General features: G+C 39.7%; 1 protein-coding gene across 8 annotated transcripts in view; it reads left to right on the top strand.

Annotated features, from left to right (window-relative positions):
• The window catches only part of sema6dl (sema domain, transmembrane domain (TM), and cytoplasmic domain, (semaphorin) 6D, like), a 476,052-nt gene that overhangs the window by 407,125 nt on the left and 43,572 nt on the right, over positions 1-25,355 (top strand). The window contains exon 1 of one of the 8 annotated variants that reach the window (XM_039770335.1): positions 2,312-2,569. The exons of 6 other annotated variants lie outside the window; for them this stretch is intronic. The gene's annotated coding sequence lies outside the window, so the exon portion shown is untranslated. Of the gene's footprint in view, positions 1-2,311; positions 2,570-2,980; positions 3,296-25,355 lie in introns of those variants that run through there. One more of the 8 variants, XM_039770336.1, reaches the window with a different exon arrangement.

Here is a 25,355-nt window from a genome sequence, read left to right on the forward strand (position 1 = left end):
TATATATATATATATATATATATATATATATATATATATACACAGAGACAGATCTAGAAAACAAAGTTTTTAAAACTATAACACAGCTTTACACACAGGGTTAGTAGGTGGACGATTTTTCCAGCGTCACCTCTGTTGATTGAAAGCTCAGAGTGTCACACAAGTAATCGATGTCAGTGCCTGACCCATGGAGTAACATTGCATTTCTTTTCACATATTCCCTACAATTATAAGGAAGTGACCTGTCTTTGCATGATTAGATCATATACAGTATGTACACATTACAGTACAATTTCTGCTGAAGATAAGGGGACTTTTACAAGAGTAAGTAACCTTTCTCCTGGGTGTAACTGGTACAGATGAACAATACAAACAGCGATATGCATTTTGCCTGACAGAATTTCATGGATTGCTCTTGCAGCTCCTGGCCACATTCATCAGCTACTGACTTGATTAAGAACATAGCCATACAGCCAGCAGTCAAAGCAGTCAATAAAGTGATGCACAATTTTTTACATATCTATCTATCTATAGTATTACAGTATATATATATATATATATATATATATATATATATATATATATATATATATATATATATATATATATATATATATATATATATATATATATATATATATATTCATTTTTTACTGTATGCTTATCCATTTATTTTCTGATGTGACCTTTTCCAGTCCAAGAGCACTGCAGTCCCCAGTCTAGTAGCTGGGTTTGCACTGTTTCTGTGCCCCCGCCATCTATACATGGGTTTTCCTTTCATATTTTCTGCATGTGTGTTACTTTGACTAGAAACTTCAAACTGACCCAGTGTGGGTATATTCACCAGATTCAAGATTGATTTTTGCCATGGACCCACTATTACCAGGACAGATTAATCTGTGAATCTAAAGTGGCTCCTTGAGGGTGTGTGGTTTTGTGAGTGGGCACTGGACTGCACCAGTGCCCATCGAAAGATGTTGCTGCCTTATGCCCAGTGGTTCTGATATGGGCAGGTTATGAATGTTACGTTAACGTCTGCATGTCAAACTGTTTCCAATCTGTTTTTAATACAGCTGTAGCAACAGCAGTGAAAGTCAGAAACAATCCCTGGATGGGATGCCAATCCATGGTAGGACACACTCAGATTATTCAGTCATAACAGGGCTAATTTAGCACTTCCAGTGTGACTGTGGGTGTATATGACCAAGTGATGGACTGTCACTCGATTCAAAGAGCTGCCCGCCTCCATCCAAACTGTTGACTCCCTCGATGTGTTGAAGGACTGTTTGAAGGCTCTCTTGTTCTGAGCCTTTCTGACCTACTTAGATTGGGTTCTTGTTAACCTAGAAATTGTAACTCGTTTGTAATTTGTTCTGAGCTCTTCACTTGTGATGATCTCACACTTGTTCCCTAACAGTCCCCAGGCTGACGTTTACTCGATTATGTTGACCTCTTTTGTAAGCTGCTTTGGATAAATGTGATTACTAAGCAAATAAATGTGAAAATGTAAGTTATAGTCTTGCAGATAGGCTCCGCCCCGATTAACCTAAATTTGCATATGCATACGTGTGTGACGTTTATGCATAAACTTATTTTATAATTCACGCAACAGTAAGAACTCCACCGGACGACTAACAAATAAAATACTAAAGCAAAATAAAAAAGACCGGTTCATTTTTAAGTTCCTAAATGCACTCAATGCTATATCTGTTATGCATAAACGTTATTATTCTCTGCCTTTTGCTGTTGCCTTTTGTGTTGGTTATACTTACGTGAATTCTGCGCGTGAAGTCTAAATTTGATACGCGATTTCAAACAGTTCCACGGATTGCACGCAATCTAGGGAGGACATTGTGATAAATGTTGGTGACTTTCTCGTTCTAACGTCTCCCTCTAGCTGTAAAGAAAAAAAGAAAGAGTAAGAAAGAAAGAAAGAAAAAGAGAAAGAAAGAAAGAAAGACTAGTAGAGCTAGCGCTGCATTGCAGTTTTCTATTAAAGAATCTGCGGAGCGGAGGATTTCACGTGTTCGGCAGGAACTGAGGGTTTAAAGCGAGATCGCAGTTCTGAACAATTATAAGAGAGAGAGAGAGAGAGAGAGAGATGGAGGGGTGGGGGGGTGGTGACTGCTTTGTGGCCGCTTCACATCATCTCCACTGAAAACAAATCTGTTAAAGATTTTACGGCAGGCTTATTTGAGATGGGGGATGGTTGTATGTTGGGTGAGGAGGAGGAGGAGGACAGACTCACCGGGAACAGGGGCCCCCCTTAGCTGCAAAAAGCAGTCTAAGGAAAGAAGCCAAAAAAAAAATCTCTATCTAGGATCGAGCAGACCAGAGCGACTAGAGCTACGCGAGTAGGGGGAGGGACCCCGGGCAGAGCTCGGCTTATTGGTAGGCAGTCCGACTGCAAGCTTGATGGATTGACTCGAAATGGATCGAATTACACCATTGGCCGTGCTTCAGTTTTGTTTTTCTCCTCTGATGTGTGCCTCAGTGCAAGAAAGTTGCCAGACGTGAGATTTCAAGAGTGGTGCTAAACATTTGGATATTTATATTTGGTACAGATGAGGTGAGTTGCATTTCATTTTTTTTTTTTTTTTTGCTACTCGTCGCCGTGTCTTGTTACCTGATTGCTTCAGTTATGTATGTTGTTAGGCTGCCTTGCAGGCAGAGCAGTGCGCTTTTCTGTTGAATTATCAGATGAAGTACAAAAATAGCACCCCGACGTGCTATTTTTATTTATGCACAGCACCGATGCACGCATTTTGGTTATAGTTTCGCATCACTTTTTCCATGGACCATGGAAGTTTACGTATTCTTTAATGAAGCCCCCCCTGTCCCCCCTTCTCCTGCCGATCCGCTTTTTGGCATTATTCGTGTCTGTGTGTTGCCTTGGCGAGCTTTTCACACTGCAGGGTGCATCGCACTTTGTTGAGGTTTTTGTAAAGTTAATGGTGTGGGGGGCGGGAAGGTGATAAAGAAGGGAGGGGGGTTTGGGGGTGGGATGATCGTAGTCCCATTTGATCATTTTGGAGCTTTGAAGATCAGAAACCTCACAACTGGGCCTTGTGGACATCACTTTGGACTGGCAAACCGGTGGGAAAACAATCTTTTATCATCTGGCTGGACACGAGCGAACAAATGGGAGCGGACCGCTCGCGCTTTATCGTTTGAAAGTTTTTCTTTTTTTGTACATTTCACTGGATGAAATCAAAAAGGCAGATTTATATTACTGGATATACATTTTTTTGGAATTACTGAAAGATACCGGCTCCTCTTTATGGTGAAGTTACAGGTAGGTTAAATGTAAGGGCGAGTTTGCCGAGAGGATAAACCCTTTATGTTCTTGTTGCTGTGGTTCACTTTTTAGGACTATAACTGCCCGTCTTACCAGTCTTTACGGGGATACGCCGCGGAGGTCAGGATTGCTTTAGCAAGGATTATTATTATTATTATTATTATTATTATTATTATTATTATTATTATTCCGGCCATTAAACGGAACATAGAACGGATGGTAATATGGTGATTTCTCAATTTTTCTGGAGAGAATGTTGGATGTTTAGGTGCTGCTTTTAATCTATGAGGGGTGGCATCGCGAATCAGAATTGCAGCACTCATTTGTAAAATCATAGAGGTATTGTGTGTTATCTTCAAAATGATATTCAGTGTACTTCACAAACTCTGGTCAGCTTACGTACGGGGTCAATTTGAAAAAAAAAAAAATTCGCAAGTTTATTTTACTGATCATTTGAATACAATGTTTATGATGCGTCATGTTTTTCCTCACTTCCGAATTTAGTGACCAGTTTTTCTTTCGTCATCGTCGTAACTAAACATCTTTTTGCGATTCCTTTAAATGAGTACCTAATGCCCATGACATCTATGGGACTGATTTCGTTATTTTTTACATTCAGCTGTGCGGATCCCGAGTTCACAATTGAATCGACACATCCAGAAAGATGTCAACAATACAGCAGTGTTCAGAGCCGCCGCACGCCGCAGCTGCATCGGCGCGTTTCAGCGCTGCCTTTCGGGGAGCTCGTTTACGTGAGTGAGCATATGCCGCCGTACTTTAGGCTGTTGTCATCATCCTTTTACTGTAACAGATTAACGGGACCACATTTACGCTCACTTGCGACCCTGCCAAATTTGAGGAGCTGAGAGCTTTAACATTAATCTCTAAATGGAACAGTAAACAATGTCGAAAGTCCCAAAGCTCCTGCAAGCACGCAAGCAGGGAAAAGGAGAGCGAAATGCAGTGCAGTTTGTATAATTATTATTATAATGATCCTAATTGTAATATGGTATAGGAATACTAATACAATAATAATAATGCAACAATCAGAATAACAATGCAAATCTGCTACACACATATATACATCTACATTCTCCCTCGCTCCCTTCTCTCATTATATACATATATATATATATATATATATATATATATATATATATATATATATATATATATATACAGTATAACTATTTGTATTATACACACAAAAATCCTAATACAGTACAGGGTCCCGGGGAGCTACAAACTGTAGGGTTCGGCTCTACGTAACAAGCTGTAAAGATGACTCGGCATCGCACCTGCTTTACACGCTTCGCTGTTATGAGTCAAGCTCGGTTTGCTTGCCTAATATTGTTAAAAAGTGATTTCAACTCTCTGCCCCCAGTAATGGGGTTTCGACTCGTCCTTTGCGCTCTTGTGCCCTTTTCTCTTCTGTTGGTGTGTCGCGCCGCTGTGTTGTTGATCACTTTAATGCAAAACTTCCAGATGTGTTTGTACAACGCGGGAGCGGCCGTGTGTGTGTGTGTGTGTGTGTATTGTGAGGAGTAATAAAGGCTGATCTCTGATCAGTGGGCGTTTTTACAACGCAGGCATGTGCTGAAGCATGTGGAAATTCTTCATTCATTTCCAACCTGCCCACAAGCAGGCATGCACGTCCCTTTTCCGCGGAAACGTATTAACGCGAAAGGAGTAATTGAGGGAAACCAGTACTGAATGTGGAGCAAAGAAAACAGCGTCGGTCATCTTTAACTAATCTGCCTCTTAAAACAAGTCAGATCTCAGGTCTTTCGGCGTTCAAATAAGAGAGCAAGCACATGAGCATGAAATCATCTCCTCGTTGGTAGCGGTGAACAGCATCTTCATAATCACAGTCAGCTAAACAAGTTGTTAAAGTAACACATTTTTCAGAACAAAGATGCCACATATTGAGAGAGCGGGTGTAGAATTTCTCTTGGAAATCAGCACTTTTAACTTGGCAATCATTATTAGCATTTAGGGGCAGCATATTACATTGTAGTGTATTACGCACCATAAATCAGCTACTGGGTATAAGTATAAAAGAATATTGCTTATAGTGCACATTTGGCAACGGCCATTAGCATATGGTGTTTTACATAAAGTGTGTGTTTATTACATGTGCTGTACATTCATAACACAGAATATTAGCATATACAGTAGGAGTATTACATACATTGCTTATGAAGTATTGGGCGCATATATATATATATATATATATATATATATATATATATATATATATATATATATATATATATATATATATATATATAAAGCTTATTAGATATAGTGTATTGTGCACCATAAAACGTATGTCAGACAACCAAATCACCAGTGTTAAATTCCCTCTGTACTGTAACTCTTAAAAGTGCATAGATGGAAAAAGTGTGTCCATATATACAATTTTAATTGTTAATTGACATGGGGGACTTTACTATGCAGACACTGGATATGAGTCCAGAAGTATGTTACATATGAGGCACATTTGGCATAGTCTGGTAGCACATGGTGTTTTTCCTGAACTGCTTATTTTTTAATGTCTTTTGTGCAGAATGTGAATTAAAACTCAGTGCTTTCATCCTGGCAGTAATTATTAGAATATTGGTAGATTTACTATATAGACACATACACACACGTGTATACAGTATATATATATATATATATATATATATATATATATATATATATATATATATATATATATATATATAAACATATACACTCTTAAAAATGAAGGTGCCAGAGTGGTTCTTTAGGGCAATGCAATGGATGAACCATTTTTGGTTCCCAACATACCCACCTACATGAAGGTTCCAGAAAGAACCCTTTATTTATTTAGATCTGTACCCGGCTCCATACAGTACATAACCATGAACAGATGGTGACAGATTTGTGAAATACCAATGGGTCCTGATTTTTCAAAGACTCTCACTGCCATATATAAATGTATATAATAACACCGGCTAAGTTCAGGTTTTTCTAGATCTGTTAGTATCCTGCGGCCCACCATACATTAAAGATTATTTTTTCTACACATTAGGAAGTTTTTCAACACACAAAGAGCCAACTTCATATGTAGAGAACCCTAATTCACAGAATTAAATGGTGCTCGGTCATGCAGTAAAGACAAGAAGAACCACCCAACATAGTAAAAAACCATTTAGAGCCATTAAAGAAACAGTATTTTTGAAGAGTGTAGGGCACAATTGGCAATGTCCATCAGCACCTGGTGTTTTACATAAACTGCATATTTGTTAATTCCTTTATTTCATAAACTGTTTATGCGCAGAATTCTCTCAAAAATCAGCACTTTTTATTTGACAGTGATTATTAGCATATCGGGAGATCCTTTTAAATACAGTATGTTACACACCACAAAATGTACATCAGGTACTGGATATGTGATAGAAGTGTAATACATGTATCCTATATTAAATTGTCTGTTTTTGGCAAAGTTCATTAGAATTTGGTATTTTACATAAACAGAACCTCTGGAATTCCCCTTTGGAGTAATAAAGTTTATGTAATTAATCTAACCTGCATGTTTGTTAATGTACATTTCGTGCAGCATATTAGAAGGTACTTACATTATACACATTTCATAGTGTTTCATATATATATATATATATATATATATATATATATATATATATGTATACCTGTATATATACAGTACAGCACATCATCCAATATGTAACGTTCATTAAAATATGATGACAGGCGCTGTGAAGTTTAAGTTTTACCAAATCATTAAAGTAGAACAAAGCAGAGTATTGTAAGCTATAATTCTCATTTCTTAATTATACAGCTCTCTAAATCCATTTTTTGCACAAGATCGTACAAGAATTGCTATTATTATGTTGTGTATGCCAAGATTATTTTTTTTTTATTCATTATTTATTTAATTAAATAACTATTTTGTGCTCTATTCCATCCGTTGAAACTTACAGAGTTCCTTTCAAACTATTTATTTTACTGAACAGTGCCAACACAAGTTTGGCCAGCAGGTCACTAGTGATGGAAAAGTCTCGTTTGTTTTAAAACACTGTGTGACTGCAAACTAAATAAAAAAAAAAAAACGGCCAAAAATATGAAAACACTTCAGTAAAACTGAATAAAAGAAGTTCAGTCTAAGAAGGGAGTTCCTGCCTGATTTTGTCCGACATTATCAAGTGTCCTTAAAGGGCATTTGTTGTGTATTTTTCTTTTGATCGCACTTCTGACTTAAACAAAAGGGCAGAAAATGTTTTCGGATGGCCAGAAAACCAAAGTACAAAGCTTACAATGGCCGGCCGAATGAAGGTGTTGGGTGCTTCTCCGTTACCTCGCTGCACTTACATCTCTCTCATGTTCTCCTGTGAATTTGAAATGAACTGAAGAAGCTCTGGTGCCAGTCAGTAAGCTTCCAGCTTGCACTTAACACGGGTAGTAAAAAGACTTTTTAATGTATTTAAAGCATTGGCAGAACATGCACAGTGCGTATGGTCTTTCTCTCTCTTTTTTTTAATTACTCTATTTTTGTAATCCCTTCCCTTTCTCATTCGTCTCGTTTCATTCTGTCACTGTGGGTGCTTTTATTCAGGTTCAAAAAATGTAAGTGCTGCGTAATTGAGTTTGGTGATTGAATGACGGCCGGATTGTGCTGCTCTGGCAGATATTTCAGACAATGGTATCTGCACTGGTTTTAGGAAAGTGTGAAACTCTGTTTCTGTTTTTTTTTTTTTTTAAGAATAACCAGGTGACATTCTGACGATGCTCTTAGCAAATCTGCGTCCCTGAAGTAGTTTTGAAAAGTAAGCTGCAGGGAGAACACGTGATGGAGAGGATCAGCTTCACCCTGCACGATAGTCTTGATGTTATTTTTTTTAAAGGGGCAGACCAGCCTCTAGGATCAGATCAATAAAACCCTAACCCTAAATGGCAGCCTGTCTGTTTTGGGTTACCGTTTGCCAAGCTCTGAATTCTGTCAGGGTGTCATAAATCCAAAGTACAAACCCAAATCACTGGCCACTTAAACCAAGTTTCAATATCTTGCTTGTAGAGAAAAGCCAAGCAAAACGACACCTTTTATTGGCTAACTAAAAAGATTACAATATGCAAGTTTTCGAGGCAACTCGGGCCCCTTCTTCAGTCGAGATGTAATACAGACACTGGAGTTCCCTGTGTTTATATACACTCTAGGACAAGAAACAACATTGGGAAATCTTGCTCGGAAATTCTTGTTAAGTAGGCGACGTCAAGGCATTTAAATATGTTAGTTCGCCTATACTGTTCAATTACTATTAGCATTACTATTCTACTACCAGAAAATTAACCTAATTAAGTAATACTTTAAACACAAACTCCTTTTTTAATGAAGCATCAATCCACCGTTTATTAAAATCATTAGGCAGGGTTAAACATAGACAGCCTTATTACAAACACAATTTAAAGGTCTGTTAGGGTTCACGTGTTAGGATTTGAGTCTACGCCGTTTATAAATGTGATATATCAAAAGTGAAAAAAGAAAAAATTATAATAAGTGACCTGCTTTCATTGAAATTCATTTCTTAATTAACAGAAGTGCTCCACTCGTTAAAGATCGTAAATAAAAATGACTGCCGTCTTCTCACACCTCTCAAGTAAGGCGATCTCCGTCTTAGCTTAAGAGGTGTTTGTGTTTGACTCTTATCAGTTTACCTCGCTTACATAAATACAGTTTGACCCCCACGCCCACCTCTCAATGCCTGACAATTCGACTTCATATCAGATTTGGTGCAACGCAGGACTTCTAAATGAGATCTTTTTTTTTTTTGCATGGGTTATTGAGGCGAATGAAGTGTTCAACCAGCATCATTGTTCGCACACAACACAATTCAAAAAGTAAATGTTTAAATAACCCCAGAGATTACATGTGAACTGCACATATTACATTACTCCTGTTTACTCCTTTTTGCTCTCTTCCTCTTTTTTTTGTTGCAGTAACTATTGTTAACTAAGTGTGATTAGCATTTTAACAATCCCATAGTGAACTTCTGCCATTCTTAAAAATGAAATGCCGTGTATGTGCCATCCATCAAGCTGTCTTTGACCACAACAGGCTACTGGCTCCACAATCACTTGGCAGCACACAGAGACCATCGGAGTGTTAACAGCGCAGTTGGTGAAAGCGTCCGCCCCCACGTCCGCCTGCAGGACTCAAAAGTTAACCTGCTGGATGTGAGCCTTTTTGATGGCCGCCTTGGACTCCTTGCATTATGAATGGCAGACACTCTTGTGACACCTTCAACCCCCCACCCCCCCCCATGTAAACAGCTTGTCACTTGAAGAGGACGCAGTTACAGTCAAAAGACCACAGGGAGCTGAACGGAGGTTTGTTCGGTGGCAGGGTAGCTACAGGCTTATTGTATATCTCCTCTCATAATAAAGTGTCTCTTTCTTACAGCGGTTTTTGAGGACTTTTAAATCCAGAAATACGTTTGATGAAGGAGCTGTCTGATATAAAAGTGAGCCGACATTAATACTTATGTATCAAAGGATACATTTTGAAAGGGTATTGTGTAGAGCGACATCACAATTGCAATTTGTTACATATATAAATAAATTCAGCTTGAAAGGGTGTGAGCATGGTAGTGGGTAGTAGTGGGCATTGCAATGGAGTGGCAGCCTGAGAAGAGCTGTTTGGTGCCTTATTCCCAGTGGGATAGACTTCAGCCCACTATATATATATATATATATATATATATATATATATATATATATATATATATATATATATATATATATATATATGTGTGTGTGTTTGTATGTATGTATATTTTAGAAGGAAGCATGAACACACATAAAGGGTGAGGGCATCCTCAGACGAACCCCATATATTGTGCCACACAATAACAATCACAATTAACATGTTACTTGAGGAACGTCTTTACGTGAGTGTAACATTAGACTGGTGAAAAATGGCTGAGGTGCTGGTTGCTAGTTATGAAGGTAATGAGGTGGAATAAGTGGGTCCAGGAGCCCCAGAACCAGAAGTGATGTTGTTTACCCTCAATTTGTTGGTTTCCAGATCAGCAGAGGAAAAGAGAGGAGAAGCGTTTTAAGTTTGGCCCCAACCTGTGGTTTGGGGTGGAATTACAAGTTGACAAGCCCTGATGTTGTCTGTCAGGCATGCATATATAAAATGTGTAGTGTATGCATGTGTGTATCCATCTAAAACGGGTTGAAATCTAAGTATGAGTAAAAGCAGTGTTAACGTTTGCGAAGCGCCATCTGTTGGAATGACATTTTATTATTACAATGCAAATGTTTGTGATGCGCCATCTTTTTTTATAACAGGGACATAGCAACCGAACGGACACACAGACTGACACACAGACACTTATCCTTGTTGTAAGTGCTTGTGGTGTTTGAGTTCTCCATCAGCCAGAGTGCACTTCTGCTGCCTGATGGGAATTGTAGTCCCTGTGTCAGTACTAGTTTTTTGCCTCTCTTCTTCCAGTTATAACCCTTCTCCATCATATGACAAATAGCTTATTTCTTAAGGTACGTGCAAACAAACAAATGGCTTATGATTTTATTTATACAGATACAGTATACGGTAATACTTTGTGTAATGAAGTACATACATTCTGAGAATCTACTTTGTTAGTAGAATCTTCATTTTCAGAGAGAATATTAAAAAGGACAGAAAAGGAATGTGTTCTTACACTATGAAAATAATATATGTATAAAATAAAGAAAAACAAAAATGTATTCTTAATGAAGCAAACAACATTAATAGACTACAATAATAGTACATGTACATAATCTTTAACTTTGCTTTTTGAGATAAATTGCTTTTCTGCGTTGTGATTCTGACAAACTAAACAAATACAAAAATGAATAATTATTATTGCTTAAAATAACATTGAAACTGATTTTACCAACTTGCAGAATATTGTAGAAATAACATTTTCAACCCAAGTAACGAAATGCAGTTCACTGTGTGCAATATACACAAAACACGTGTTATTTGCAGTGCGTTGTGACGTTGCACATCATCTGAACGACGCCACACGAGTTTAGCAATAGTTGGGATTTAGCTTCATTGTACCGAAACTTCATAGCAAGATATACACTCACATATACGATTCAAACGCTCTAACTAACCTATACATACTCACGGAGAAGGTTTGAGAAGGAGTATGACAAAAAATGAAGTCAACTTAAGAAACTGGTTGGAGTTTGAGCCCCTGGCTTAGCTGGTCATTTGTCGGCTCATTAACTTCACATCTCATTTCTGTTTGGGTGCCGTTTAAGGAAAAAAATGAAGAAATTCAGAGGACGGAGTCTTAAAAAACACGGAGGTTAAAAGGAGTTAATTAGTAGCAAAAACTGCTCACTAAATAAGAAAAGAGAATTAAAACCTGCAGCCACAGTAGTGGTCCAGGACCCCTGGTCTAGACCAATTAACATATGCCTGGCTATGTGTAAAAACCTCACATGATGCATAGATACCAAAAATTTGAACTTTGCTAAGCAATACGCACTTGCATACTGAAATTAGAATGAAAATGAATGCGATAATTTTATCTGCTATATAATAAAACACTAAGGACTTTGCATCCAGTCCCGCTGTAGCAATCTGATTGGTCAGTTTAGCTTTGGTCTGATTGGTCTGTTGGGCTTATTGACACGACAAAAGCGGAAATGCAAGTGTGAGACACGCGAGGGGGAGAAATGTTGTAGGAGGCACGCCTTCAAAGACAGCAAGTATAAAAGCGGAGAGGAGGCAAGAAAGCTGCCTAAAAAAAAATAAATAATGACTGAGCCTAAGAAGCAGGCTTTACAAAAACAAGCACGACACAGAGGGAACACCAGTGAAGAGACATTCACAACACACCGAGGAAAGGCACCGACCGAACATGTAGGGCAAGAGATAAGAAATATTTCTTAAACAATTCTATGACCTGCCTTTGACAGGTAGCGTGGCTAGTCTTATATATAAACGTCTACGCGTAGAAGTGTGTCTGTCTGTCTGTCCGGCCCGGAAGTGAGAGGCTACAGCATGAAGCTCAAAGAGCCAGCAAGGCGGCCCCAAGTTAACAAGTCGGAAGAAGAAAGAAGTACGAGGCTACAGCATGAAGCTGCCAGAAAGCGACTCCGTCACCAAAGTGAAACCGCCAAGGACAGACAAACTTACTTAGCTGCTAATACACAAGCAAGGCGAGCACATCGGCAAAACGAAACCTCCGAGGACAGAGAAACTCGCTTAGCTGCTGATAGAAAAGGGGGGCGAACACATCGGCAAAACGAAACCTCAGAGGAGAGAAACTTGCTCAGCCGCTGATAGATAAGGGAGGTGAACACATCGGCAAAACGAAACCTCAGAGGAGAGAAACTTGCTTAACCGCTGATAGAAAAGGGAGGCGAACACATCGGCAAAAACGAAACCTCAGAGGAGAGAAACTTGCTTAGCCGCTGATAGATAAGGGAGGTGAACACATCGGCAAAACGAAACCTCCGACTCTGCATTTCAAACTTTTTTCTGACAATTTCGATAGTTTCTAGGAGCCTGGCTTTTTACAGCACGGGGTTACACAGCTAGTATAAATATAAACACACATCTGCATCAGCCTTAAAATCTGCATTCTGTACATGGATTGTCCAAATTGGAGTGTTTGGTGTGTGCGTATGTCTATCTACATATTCACTGTACGCATTTATGCTGTGTGCTGCTTAGGACTATACACACAAAATTCTAATTTGTAAAATCTATAAGTGTCACCTGTGAGCTGTACAGGATATAAGGGTCACATTATATATATCTAACATTCTCAAACATACTTAATCGACAGTAACTCAGAACTCAGGAGCCCAAGGCACAAGGCAGCTTGAAGGAAGGTGCTTGTGAGTCGTACACAACTAAAGAAAAAGAAATGCGAATGGGCCAGAAGTCTCCCAGCTATTAATGGAGTGTGTCGCAGGAAACTCCCAATAGAGGAGATTCTAATAAATTTGTTTCTCTCTCGAGTTTTAAGCCAAAAAAGATTAAGAGGAGACATGATTGAAGTGTTTAAAATGTGGATCGAGACGTTGACTTTAAAATGAGTTCATCGAGAACACGGGGACACGGCTGGGAAACTGCTAAGGGTGAATGTCGCACAAACATTAGGAAGTTTTTCTTTATACAGAAGAAACAGAATACGTGACCAAGTAGTGTGCTAGACAGTAGGACTTTAGGGACAGTCAAAATGTGACTTGATGCTATTTTAGAAGAATTAAGTGAATAGCATTGGCAGGCTTTTATGGGCTGAATGGCCTGATCTAATCTCTTGTAAGGGAATCCCCCTGCAGCCCATATGCAGTAAGAGTTCCTGGAGACTAGAGATATTGAGGCAAGCTGTATCTTAAAGACTGTGTGGAGTGTGACACTTATTGCAGTCAAACCCCAGCAAATGCTGCCATGTCCTGTAAAGGTCTGCATGGCCTCCTCTCCAACAGGTGGATGCTGCACATTGGTGGTGGTGGAAGCGGCTCCAACCTATGTAAAGCTCTCTGAGTGTCCTGAAGAGTGTCCTATATAAATACAATGTCTACTGCTTCTTCTTCTGGCCCTCATCTATTTTTCCAGCTGTCTGCCAGACCAGCATTCCTGAACATGTGCTGTGTGGTGCTTTCTTTGCACTTTTCAGTAACTCTTACTCTTAACATAATAAGATTGCTTGGCTACCTCAGCCGGTATCGCTGCCATTTTTCATGTTTGTGTTCTTCACTAACGTTGTTAAATTAAAGTCGCCCGTTTAGAAAACAGCATTGTCCGTTTTGCCGTTACAGCAGTTGATCTGATGGCTTTCATTCCAGCTGGGCCCTTGAAAACTGACAGACCTGAAGTTTTGTATCGATTACTATGTTGTTAGCCAGGCACGGCTCATGCAGTTTACACGTAGGAAATAGTTGTAGTTGTTTTGTTTCTTACAGAGAATGTAAGTGAAGGCAAAAAAAAAAAAGAAAACGTAAAAAGGCCACCAGAAGCCGCTGTGCTTGTAAGAGCCTCAGCGTCATCACCAAGCGCTAGTTATCTCGACAGAAGTGTTATTGAGCTTTCAAAGTGCAAGAGAATCTTTTAATCAGGTTGCATTTTCCACGTTTTTGACAAAAGTACAGAGAATCACACTAATATGTGTGTGTGTGTCTGCCATTAAAACGCAGCTTTTGCAATGGAAGAAATAATCTTTTCTATTTGTATAAACCCAGCAATAAAAACATCTCATCAATAACTAAAACACAATAGAAATGACAGCAGAAATGTTTTTACCCCAGGTGGTCCTAATCTTTTCAACAAAAGCCCAATTCAGTGCATGTCTTTGAAAATGCCGATAATCGGCCTCTCCTGTGTCCAATTGGATTCTGATATTCATTATTGTGTGCATAAGAATTGCTTCTGAATGCTTCGAAATCACTTTTGTCCGACGCCTCCTCTCTCCCCAGTAGAAGAAAATACCCACCTATGCTATACCATTCAAATCATCTTGACGTTTAGTTATGCAAGGCATTGAGCTTTTTGGGGTTCCCCTCTACACCTGAACTATCTTTATATTTAGGCCTTATTTTGTGTAGAAAAATTGTAATGGACTGGGAGTCCCAAGTACATTTCCAGAAATGCCCACTAGAGGGAGATTTCACCATCAAAGCCAGGCTAGGAATAAAGGCAAATACATTCCCTTTAAAAAAGATAAAAGGTTAATTTCACAAAAAAAAACTACAAAGAGCATGAAAGCCATACAAATGGCAAATCCAAAAGCAGCCAAATCCCAGTAAAGAAACCAAAGAAAAAATGGTCAGAAAACAGTACAAAAAAGGTCAGGAATCCAGACAAACAATTACAAAAACAGAGCAGAACTTAAGAAAAACTCATCAACTCCCAAGCGCATTCAAAGTGAACCGTCAGGAATGGTGGGAGACCCCCTGGATTTATAGGGAGGAGGGCAGTACTTGGAGGTGATTGGCGGCCACAAAACACATGGAATATAACCACAGGCAATGAAAACACAGAAACAAAAGTAACATTAACATAAAAAAACAGATCAATGACAAACAAAAAAAGGACACAGCAACAAAGATTTGAACCCCAGACGGGGAAAAACCTGTAACAGAAACTACACTTTCATGATGAGGAGTAAATCAGTTGGTGTCTTCTGCAAAAATGATCGGAAGAACTTGAAGTTGTACGTGTCACACCTACTGACTCCAGGGGTTCGCCCTCTAATTGGGTACGGGGGGTCAACAAAAACTTTAAAAAATGGGGCTTGGTAATATAGGCATGTGGAGTGTTGCCTTATGCTACTTTGAGGTCACTGGTCATGAATGTCATCATATTTTTGATATTTGATTCTTCACCAGTGGTCCTAGTCCTAAAAGGTATAAAATTACAAAGTTCAAACACAAACATGTCTGGTATCGTTTTAGACTATTTCAAGGTCAGTGATTATGTATATACTATTTTTAATTAGTCAAGTTAGTTGTTGAAGACAGGTATTAGAATAAATTGCAAAATATTTGATATATCACGACCTTTCCTCTGTATCCTCGCATGTCTGCGCCGCTCATGACCGGCACTCCCTCTATCATCCGCATTTCTTGTAAAGCCTGCTAGTCAGACTCTGTCATTTCAAGACGCCTTGCTCATCACTGTCTGCTTTTATAACTCCTGTCTGTGCAGGTGACTCTCAGCGTCCCTCCTACACCTTTACTCCTTCTTGTGTGTCTTACACTGACAATTCCTATTTCAATTGCATCATCAAAGCCAAACTGACCAATCATATTAAAGCCAAACTGACCAATCAAATTGCTTTAAGGGACCGGACACACAGATAGACCTTCATATTTTATTATATAGGAAAATTTGGATCCCCTACTAGTGATCTAGTCCTGTATGGCCCTCTATCAGAGGGTGGAAAATGACAAATTTCCAGTATAATCAAGAATATTTAGACATTGAATATTTGAATTGAAGCATATATTTTAATGTATTTTAAATATTTGACCCAGCTCTTCTTGTTTATTATGTACTTCAACCTTATGAAGTATATCATTACATTTCGGATGATCGCCCAGAAAGTAGGGCTGCTTACAATGATTCACATTTCTTTTTATGATAACATCACATCACCACAGTCATTTCTTTCTTCCCTGTTTGATTTAAATGGCGTAATTTTATCCTCCACCAAACACATGTTGGGCTCGCCTGATGAGCTCTAGCGTATCTACAGTATATAAAAATGTAGTCTTCTTCTGAGGTGCTCTCCCATTACTTACTGGACGTCTCTGTAATTCGCCACAGCCATTACATTTGTCATCAACACCTTGAATTTGGACAGCTTACACTAATTCAGACTGTTTTCTATTATATTTTCATTTTTTTAAGACAGATTTCCATCAATCTTCTGTATAAGCCGATGACTTAAATTATTACTACTTCTTATTTGGCTGACACCTTTATCAAAGGCGGCTTCCAACACCACTGCTGATGACTCTGTTTGGTTTTTCCAATTGGAATACAGGCAGGTGAAGTGAGGAGCACAGACTAAACAAATAAGGCGCACATTTTATTTCTTCTCTTAAACCTTTTTTGCCAGTAACTTTAACTACATGAACATATCAAGTAAATGTAACATGGACTTTGAATTTTTTAAATTGTCTTTGTTGTTTTCAGCATGCTGTACTGCGGCCTAGTGTTTCAGATTTTGCTTTCAGGTTGTTTTCACTCAATGTCTCGATTTTTCTCAAATAAATCTTCACCTTTGGGGTAGACAGGAAGCTTATCCGGTTACTAATAAAATATGTTGTATTATAATTTTTCTTTTCTTATTTCTGTAACTCAGGTTATTTGATGAACAATTGTTGCATACAGCTATTTTTGTTGTTGCTGGTAGTCAGCACAGTCAATGTTATGCCTAGCAAACCACACAGTGTTTAGTTGCTTCTGTGGCTTATAATTAATGCATCCTTATATTGAAGTGATCTTGAAATTGACCGGATACTGATATAAATTATTTTTTGTTTTATTATCGACCAGTACCTGTCAGATTTCTAATCTATCAATCAGTTATGTCTGCCACACAACTCTGTTGGAGAAGCGCATATCAGATGTGTGCGTTCACATCACTCGTTGGTCTAAAGCAGCCCGTTTGTCTGCCATCTGACTACGCCATCAATAAGGCGGCAGCAAGTGAATCAGTTAAACCAGGGCTACTTAAACTCCAAGAACCCAAATAAGAAAATCAAAACCATAATGGGACCCAAGAAGAGGATTATTACCATGATGACAACACAGCCATACATAGACAAATAGCAATGGCCATATAATAATAATAATAATAATAATAATAAGAAGAAGAAGAAGAAGAAGAAGAAGAAGAAGAAGAAGAAGAAGAAATAAAGAATAAAATGTATCATTTCAAGCATACCATATTTTTTACACGAATAGGACTAAAAAAGAAAAGTGTAAAGTAAACGTACTGTTAATGAAACAATCATTTTCACTTTAAAGAGGGAATCGATTCCTGAGTTCTGTCACATATCGCGTGCGCTTCAATAACCTGATAATTTACAGAAATCTGATTTCTAAAATGCCCTGGAAACTCTTATTGCGATTAGAGAAACTGGGCTATTGGCCTCTGTGTTATCAGAGGTGGATTCCTCCATGAATAGCCTGATGATGTGGCCACGTCAACCCTTAACCAGGTTACTGTTGAGGATTTTGTAGCCTGCGCCAGTCTGTCGCACTCTGTCAGCTGGTGCATGTGTTAGCTTCACATACATTTTCAGCAGCCAGGGGTAAAGGCTTCCGAAAAATACATTTCCAGAGGCAAACATTCAGGCAATCACATTATTCCTTCTCCTGGCTGAAATAACTGGTCTCAGTATTTCAGAAATTCCTAAATTAACGTTGATGAGCTGAACGTGCAGTGTTAAGCTCAGCCACTCAATCTCGAGAGCAGTAGGATGACACACGTCTAAAGTAACAAGTCACGCAGTACTTACTGAGTAACAATAGCTGCATTGTTATTATCATTGTTATTCAGCAGCACTGGGTGTCATACAAGAAGCACACGTACCGCTATGCCTTTCCTTTGCAGGGCTCAGTCACACAGCCAAGCAGAAACGTGTGCTGCATGCAATCTGGCAAGAGAAACCTAGAAATAAAGCGTCGGTTTGACTAATCATATCTTTAAAACACGAGAAAATGATCATAGGCATCAGGCTTATTTCTAGATTCATGGCAGCCAATGATGACGTTTCACTCTTTTTTTTTGCACAGTTTAATGACGTTGGAGGGGGGAACATCCAGAAGATCACTTATCTGATTATTAATCAGTCTGATTTCTGCCTTAATCGGGTTATTCACTTTAATCCGGTTATGTGTGCGCTTGTAAACGCAATGACTGTCGGTATAAATGTGTAACTTTAGTAAAGAAATTCTTGGGGTGCAGATCTGATGATTTTTGAAAGGACAGTATGGTCGGTCACTAAACTTACTCACTTGATTACTGCTATACTATAAGGAATAAAGTAGTTAAAAAATAATTATGCAGTGGCATTTATTTACCTTGTCTTAAACTGCATATATTTTTCAAATCAAAAGAGTGCCACCATTAACAACACATACAGTGTCACTAAAATAATGTGTAGATAGTTCAGCATATCCCAGTTTTCATTTAATAATAAACTGAGTAAAATAGCTAAATTAGTTCTCAAAAATGTAGGCACTATCTGTAATTTATGCAGGGATAGGATAAATCTTGATTAATAATTTGGTGAACTGTCCCCTTTTTAAGTGTTTAATGCTGCCGACTGACACTGTGCTGAACGTCTACCCCTTATCTGAACATTGTGATAATTTCTGGTGTTCTTTCGGCTCTCAGTGGTCCACACGTGTCCTTCCCACTGTCAGTAGACTGAAATTTATCCAAGCACTTTAGAAAAGAGTGACGACGTGGTATTCTTCCTAGCACCTCTGCTATAGATTCTGATTCAATTCTATGCCTGAATGGCGAGCACACGATGAGCTATCGACCATGGCCACTGGAGCTGCTTTCAGCGTACGACTTGTATACCCCGATGCTATTCACTTGCCCTTCATAACACTCTGAAAATCGTCACATTCTTGTGCCACATCAATTAATTCCATTTTGACATTTCAAACTAGCGCCGCGGTCCTCTCGCCTCACAATCTCATCAGTCATTCCCTCCCCTCGTCCCTTTTCTTGTTCGTATCTTAGTTTGTCAGTCATCTCAGTCTGATCGTTTCTCTGGTAGTGACTGGGAAGGTGACGTCACGGGGAACTTTTTTTTCATATTTTTGTGCCATAGAAACGAAAGCTGTCTGTAATAAGTTATTGGCATTGCTTTTACACACTAAACAGAGGGCGGTTTATCACTCACGCTTGGACCAACTCGGCTAACTTTACTACGCAGTGATGTGGTAGCCCAATCGCAAACATGTTACTGACCCAAAGTTCAAGAAATGCTGAATTTAACTAATCGGGATGCTTTAGGTAAACAGATTGAGTACTTAAAATTCCAATGAAATACATCTGCTCCTAATATGGTCCTGTTATGAGTAAAATAACTAGAAAAATGATTATATTGTCATTTCTTTGATAAATCCTGCACAGCTGGATGCTTTGTCAATTTGTCACCTCTAGAATAAAGTCTTGTCATATTCTAACCTGCTAAAGGTTGTACGGTTAGAGCCTATCCCAGTAAGCACAGGGTGCAATGCAGGAACAAACCCTGGACGGGGTGCCAGTCCATCACAGGCTGAACACACACCAGACACACACACCAGGACCAATTTAGCATCACCAGTCCACCTAACCTGTACCTATTTGGACTGTGGAGGGGAAACTGGAGCATCAGGAGGAAACCCACAGAGACACATGCAAACTCCACACACTGAGGACCTGGGACATGTACGCTGGTCCCCTTACTGCAAAGGCAGCAGCTCTACCACTGCACCACCATGCCACCCTGGAATGAAGTATATAATTGTAATTATTATTAATTTGTAGTACACCATGTTGTTTTGTTTGTTTGTTTGTTTCTGGGGACCTGTTATCAAGGTGCAACTTTTGGTTACCAGGGGCTGCATTATCAGAGGTCATGGTGTCATTGATGCAACACCTTATATATAATTGACCTCTAGTTACCCGACGTTTGGGAAAAATAAGATAAATAAAAGTGGTTTTGAAATTATTAGCATTCCAATAATTATCCATCCATCCCTTATCCAACCCGCTATATCCTAACTACAGGGTCACGGGGGGCTTAGCATGGATGCCCATCACCAGCACAGTCCATGCCCAGAGCCTTGTGGTTTTCACCACTGACTGAGAGGCGAGCCGAGTCGATGAGTGGCGGGTGAGCTGCAGACAGATGTGGACAGTCGGTACAATCAAAGTGTCACTCCAGATTTGTGTTTGCCTTCAGTCAGACATTGTCCAACCCGCTATATCCTAACTACAGGGTCACAGTGGTCTGCTGGAGCCAATCCCAGCCAACACAGGGCGCAAGGCAGGAAACAAACCCTGGGCAGGGCGGCAGCCCACCGCAGGGAGCACACACACACACACCCACCGCAGGGCGCACACACACACACACAATTTAGGATCACCAATGCACCTAACCTGCATGTCTTTGGACTGTGGGAGGAAACCCACGCAGACACGGGGAGAACATGCAAACTCCACGCAGGGAGGACCTGGGAAGTGAACCTAGGTCTCCTAACTGCGAGGCAGCAGCGCCACCGTACCAAATTAATTAATTATTATTATTAGCATTCTTGACTACGAATCTTGCTCAGTGTTTTGGCTGTCAAGTTTTGGCTTGATTCTGTCTCTGACTGAGTTCTTTACCCAGTCACTTCACAAATTCTTCACTGTGCAGTTTGCGGACAGTACAGGTTTGACCACAAAGAGCATTTAATGCCAAATCAAAATAGTAGGACTGATGGAAGTGAGCACAGCTACACGAGGGAATTTCTAAAGGAATGTGAGCGGCGACCTCCCTTGACTTGCTCACCTGGACCACTTTCAGCAGTTGGTGGATCTTTTTATGGCGTTTTATCCTCCAAGTTCTGCTGAACAGACTCAGCCTTCCTTAGAAATGACCATAGCAGGTGATTAACACTTGGTCCACACCACTACGTTTTTATTTAAAAGGGTGTGTTTAAACCAAAATGATATCCGTCCACACTAGCGTTTTCACATCGCTTATGAAAGTCCTCCCTGCCACACTTTAGTGACCAAAAACTTGTATGATGTAGTCATACACATTGTGGTGGGCCCTGGCCAGGACGCCGCTCTTCAGGGATGTGGATGGACTGTGGACAGAAGCTCTGGCTCAGTCTCTCTGACCTGCAAGGACTTTAGACATGGGTATCAGTCACCTGACCTCAGCACAGAGAAGAAGCCATTGCTGGGATGGTTGGTATCGTATATGATTTTCCTTGCTCTGGTGCGACATGGCCAGGCGTAGATGTCCTGGAGGTTAGTGAGTGCACACCTTGCGATGTGTTTATGTTACCCCACCACTCTGTTTAAAAGCCTTGGGGTCCGTTTTCTAAACCAGGCGGCGATACTTCTTGTCAGGATACTTCCAATGGTGGATGTATAGAAGTTTTGTAAGTATCTGGGAGGGCAGCTTGAAATCTCTGAGGCATCTGAGGTGGTACAAACATTGCCATGCCTTCTTCACCAAGGCGTCGATGTGCTTATGAGTGTGATTAGAGTCTACGTTTTCAAAATTCTCAGTTTTTATCCATCCACACTGCTATGCTGAGCCGGCATTTTTAAAAGTATTTGGCTTTTCAAAAGTCTCCGTTTTTGGAGAGCAGTGTGGGTGAAAAACGGAGACTAATATCCGTGTTTATAAGTGAAAATAGTTTATGGTGCTGGTGATTATATGGGAGTCCTAACTACTTTTCTTCATATCATAGTTTACTCAGCTTTTCTCATTGGTGGTCTTCATACTTTTTACTGCTTAGTGTTGTAACGTCTGCAGATAACATTAACCACAATTACCAAATGCTAGTTAGCGCCTTGTATGTTACATAAATGAATCAACCTATCCAATAGTTTAAGGTAATTTTATAATTCGTTAGTTATTGAAGTTACCAGGTTTATGCCAGTCAAAAGGGACCGCCCATTTGCCCCACCCAAATGGTGCCTTTTCTCAAAGTTCAGCATTTGCATCCGGAGTAAAACTCCATCCAGTTAAAAACAGAAGGAAAGCCTGCAGCCTGAGTTTGAGCACTTAGGGTCCCAACTCCTTTCACACCTCCAATATGTTAGCACAGGACAGGACAGAAAGAGCCCAAACTGTCCGCCATATTGTCCTGACACAGTATGCCAGCTTCTTTTGATGATCCGGAGGTTTCAATTCATGCCCAGCTGTCTCTTTGCACACAGGCAATTTAAGTTCTTTCATCACATCTTTTGGAGCTGACCCATCCTGACATCAGGCTGTTACAACAGTTTAGTGATTCATGTTGAAGGACTTTGTAGTATTTGATCAGAAATCTCGGCAAGCCTATAATCCATTAAAACAGATGATGATCCTCTCGTCTGAGTCTGTGTCATGAACTCTTTGAATCTCAGACACTGTCACCTTAATGAAACAAAGACGGCGGCAACAAACAATTCCTGTGAATGTAATTCGACCAGAATGTTTAACCATATTGAAGAAAACGCACGCATGCTTTGATTTTGCCTGAGTGACATCCGGAGATTCGATTTCTTATTTAACAATTGTTAGAACTTGAGTCCAGAAGAATGTACTACATTTTTGATTTTTAAATTCCTATGGATCAGATTATCTATCCATCCATTATATACCCCGCTATATCCTAACTACAGAGTCACGGGGGTCTACTGGAGCCAATCCCAGTCAACAAAGGGTGCAAGGCAGGAAACAAACTCCGGGCAGGGCGCCAGCCCACCACAGCGGATCAGATTAGAAAAAGTATATTTTAATGGTGACTCCAAACACTTAAATAAATGAAACACATTCAGGTGGTCTATAGTGATTGTGACAGTAAAAATCATAAACTTACCAAAGTAGCCCTACAAACTATAAACATTTATATTAAATGTAGGTCCCATAAATAAACTTGACAAGCTCACCATAATAAGAAAGTCCGATGTGATCAAAACATAACAGTTGTCTTGCATATTGGCATATTCCTGATTCCTGGTTACTGTGCCCACACCAGTGTATGCAGAGGACACAATATCACCGTTCACACAATGCACCATGCCAGAGAGTTTGACCAAAGAGAAGTCGCCTTATATGGAGAACTTTTTAGTGTGACAGAAGTGAACGTGAGCAGTGTCATCAATTAATTCACAGGGGGTGATGAAAGTAGAGGGGGCTTTAACTCAAACTGCAATGTAAGTCCATTTTTAATTTCTCTTTGGGAACAAATTCAAACAAGTGACGATGAGTGATCCAAAGGAGTAATCCGCAAAAGCAGTAAATCCAATAAAAAAGAAAACACAAGACTCACAAAGACCCCACCAAACGTCTGCTCTGTCATAAACAGTCAGAGGTGAGGCTCAGGAGTGGGGACCTCAGTGTGGCCCAACCAGCCACAAAACACAGAGCACATAGGAGAACGTAACATCACACACAGCGGCATTGTAATACATTATAATAAACGTAGGAAAAGCACTTTAAAATAAACCAGGAAAATATAAAAATAAGCAGCATGAACAGATGCCAGGGAACCCCACACGGTGTTATATTAAGTCAGGGTTCCTCCCACTTCTTTATGTCCTTTTTGTCCATTTTTTGCTTCTTTTGTTTATGCTAATGGTGCTACTGGTGTTAATAATTGTGTTTCTTGTTAGTTTTGAATATTATTTCATTTCTCTGTGTCTATGCTTGTTCTGTTTTGTTCCATGTGTCTTGTGGGTGGTCCCCCAAGAGTCAGTGCCACCTGCCCCTCACCATCAAGGGACTGAAAACCCACAGTCCCTTGCAGTTTATTGAATGCGCTGGCGTATTTCGAGTTTCTTTGTGAGTTTTCTGTGTCTGTGTGATCTACTGGATTTTGTTTAGTTTGGTGGTCTGATTTTTCTTTTTTTTAATTCTTTGATTTTGTGTATTGGGACTTGTTGTTCTTTTAAGGTAACTCTTTAGCTTTTGTGCTACAAAGTATTTTTGTAAAAAACAAAATCTTTTTATTTTTAAAGATTGCTCTTTTTGTGACTAACTGGTCTTTGATGCCCCCCTCATCCCCACCTCTCGTGGGCATTTTGAGACCAGTTGTGCATTGGAACCCTCCTAGTTCATGGCAGTGGCTGAGATATAACAACAGAAATTAAAAGCTGCACTTTCTGACTAAGTAAAATACTCTCAATCCTGATTTGCCTTTCAGTTTTCCCAGAATACACTGCACTTCTGTTCTGCTTGACCAGACATTAAGGCTTAAGGTCTATTGTCAAGTCTCAGCCAGGGCTCTGGGGTTCCAATTCATGTTTTATGTCTCTTCATTCTAGATTCTTCATTTTGATTATATGTGTCCTTCTTTATTTTGCCTTTGTTATGTTCTGTGTGTTTTGTGGGCGGTCCTCAAAGCGGCGAGCCCACCTGCCTATCACCGCCAAGAACTGCCATCTGCCCTATAAATTAAGAGGGTCTTTTGCAGTTTCTGGTGGTTCATTGTGAATGCGATTCGGAGTTTCAAGTTCTTGTGTCTTACTTGTGTTTTATCACTTACTGGATTTTTTGATCTATTGCTCTGGTTTTGAGTTTTCTTGGGATTTCGAATCAGGACTTAGTTTGATTTTAGATTTGCCTTTAACAGCCATTGTATGCCTTTTATGTTTTTTGGGGTTTCTCAGTATTGCAGAGCATGTTCCTTGTGAAGAATAAATATTTTTGTATAAAGATTGTTTTGGGGTCGGCTGGCGCCCAGGGTTTGTTCCTACCTTGTGCCCTGTGTTGGCTGGGATTGGCTCCAGCAGACCCCTGTGACCCTCTGTTAGGATATAGCGGGTTGGATAATGGATGG

Source organism: Polypterus senegalus, chromosome 12 (genome assembly GCF_016835505.1).
Source record: "Polypterus senegalus isolate Bchr_013 chromosome 12, ASM1683550v1, whole genome shotgun sequence".
NCBI classification, from domain to species: domain Eukaryota; kingdom Metazoa; phylum Chordata; class Cladistia; order Polypteriformes; family Polypteridae; genus Polypterus; species Polypterus senegalus.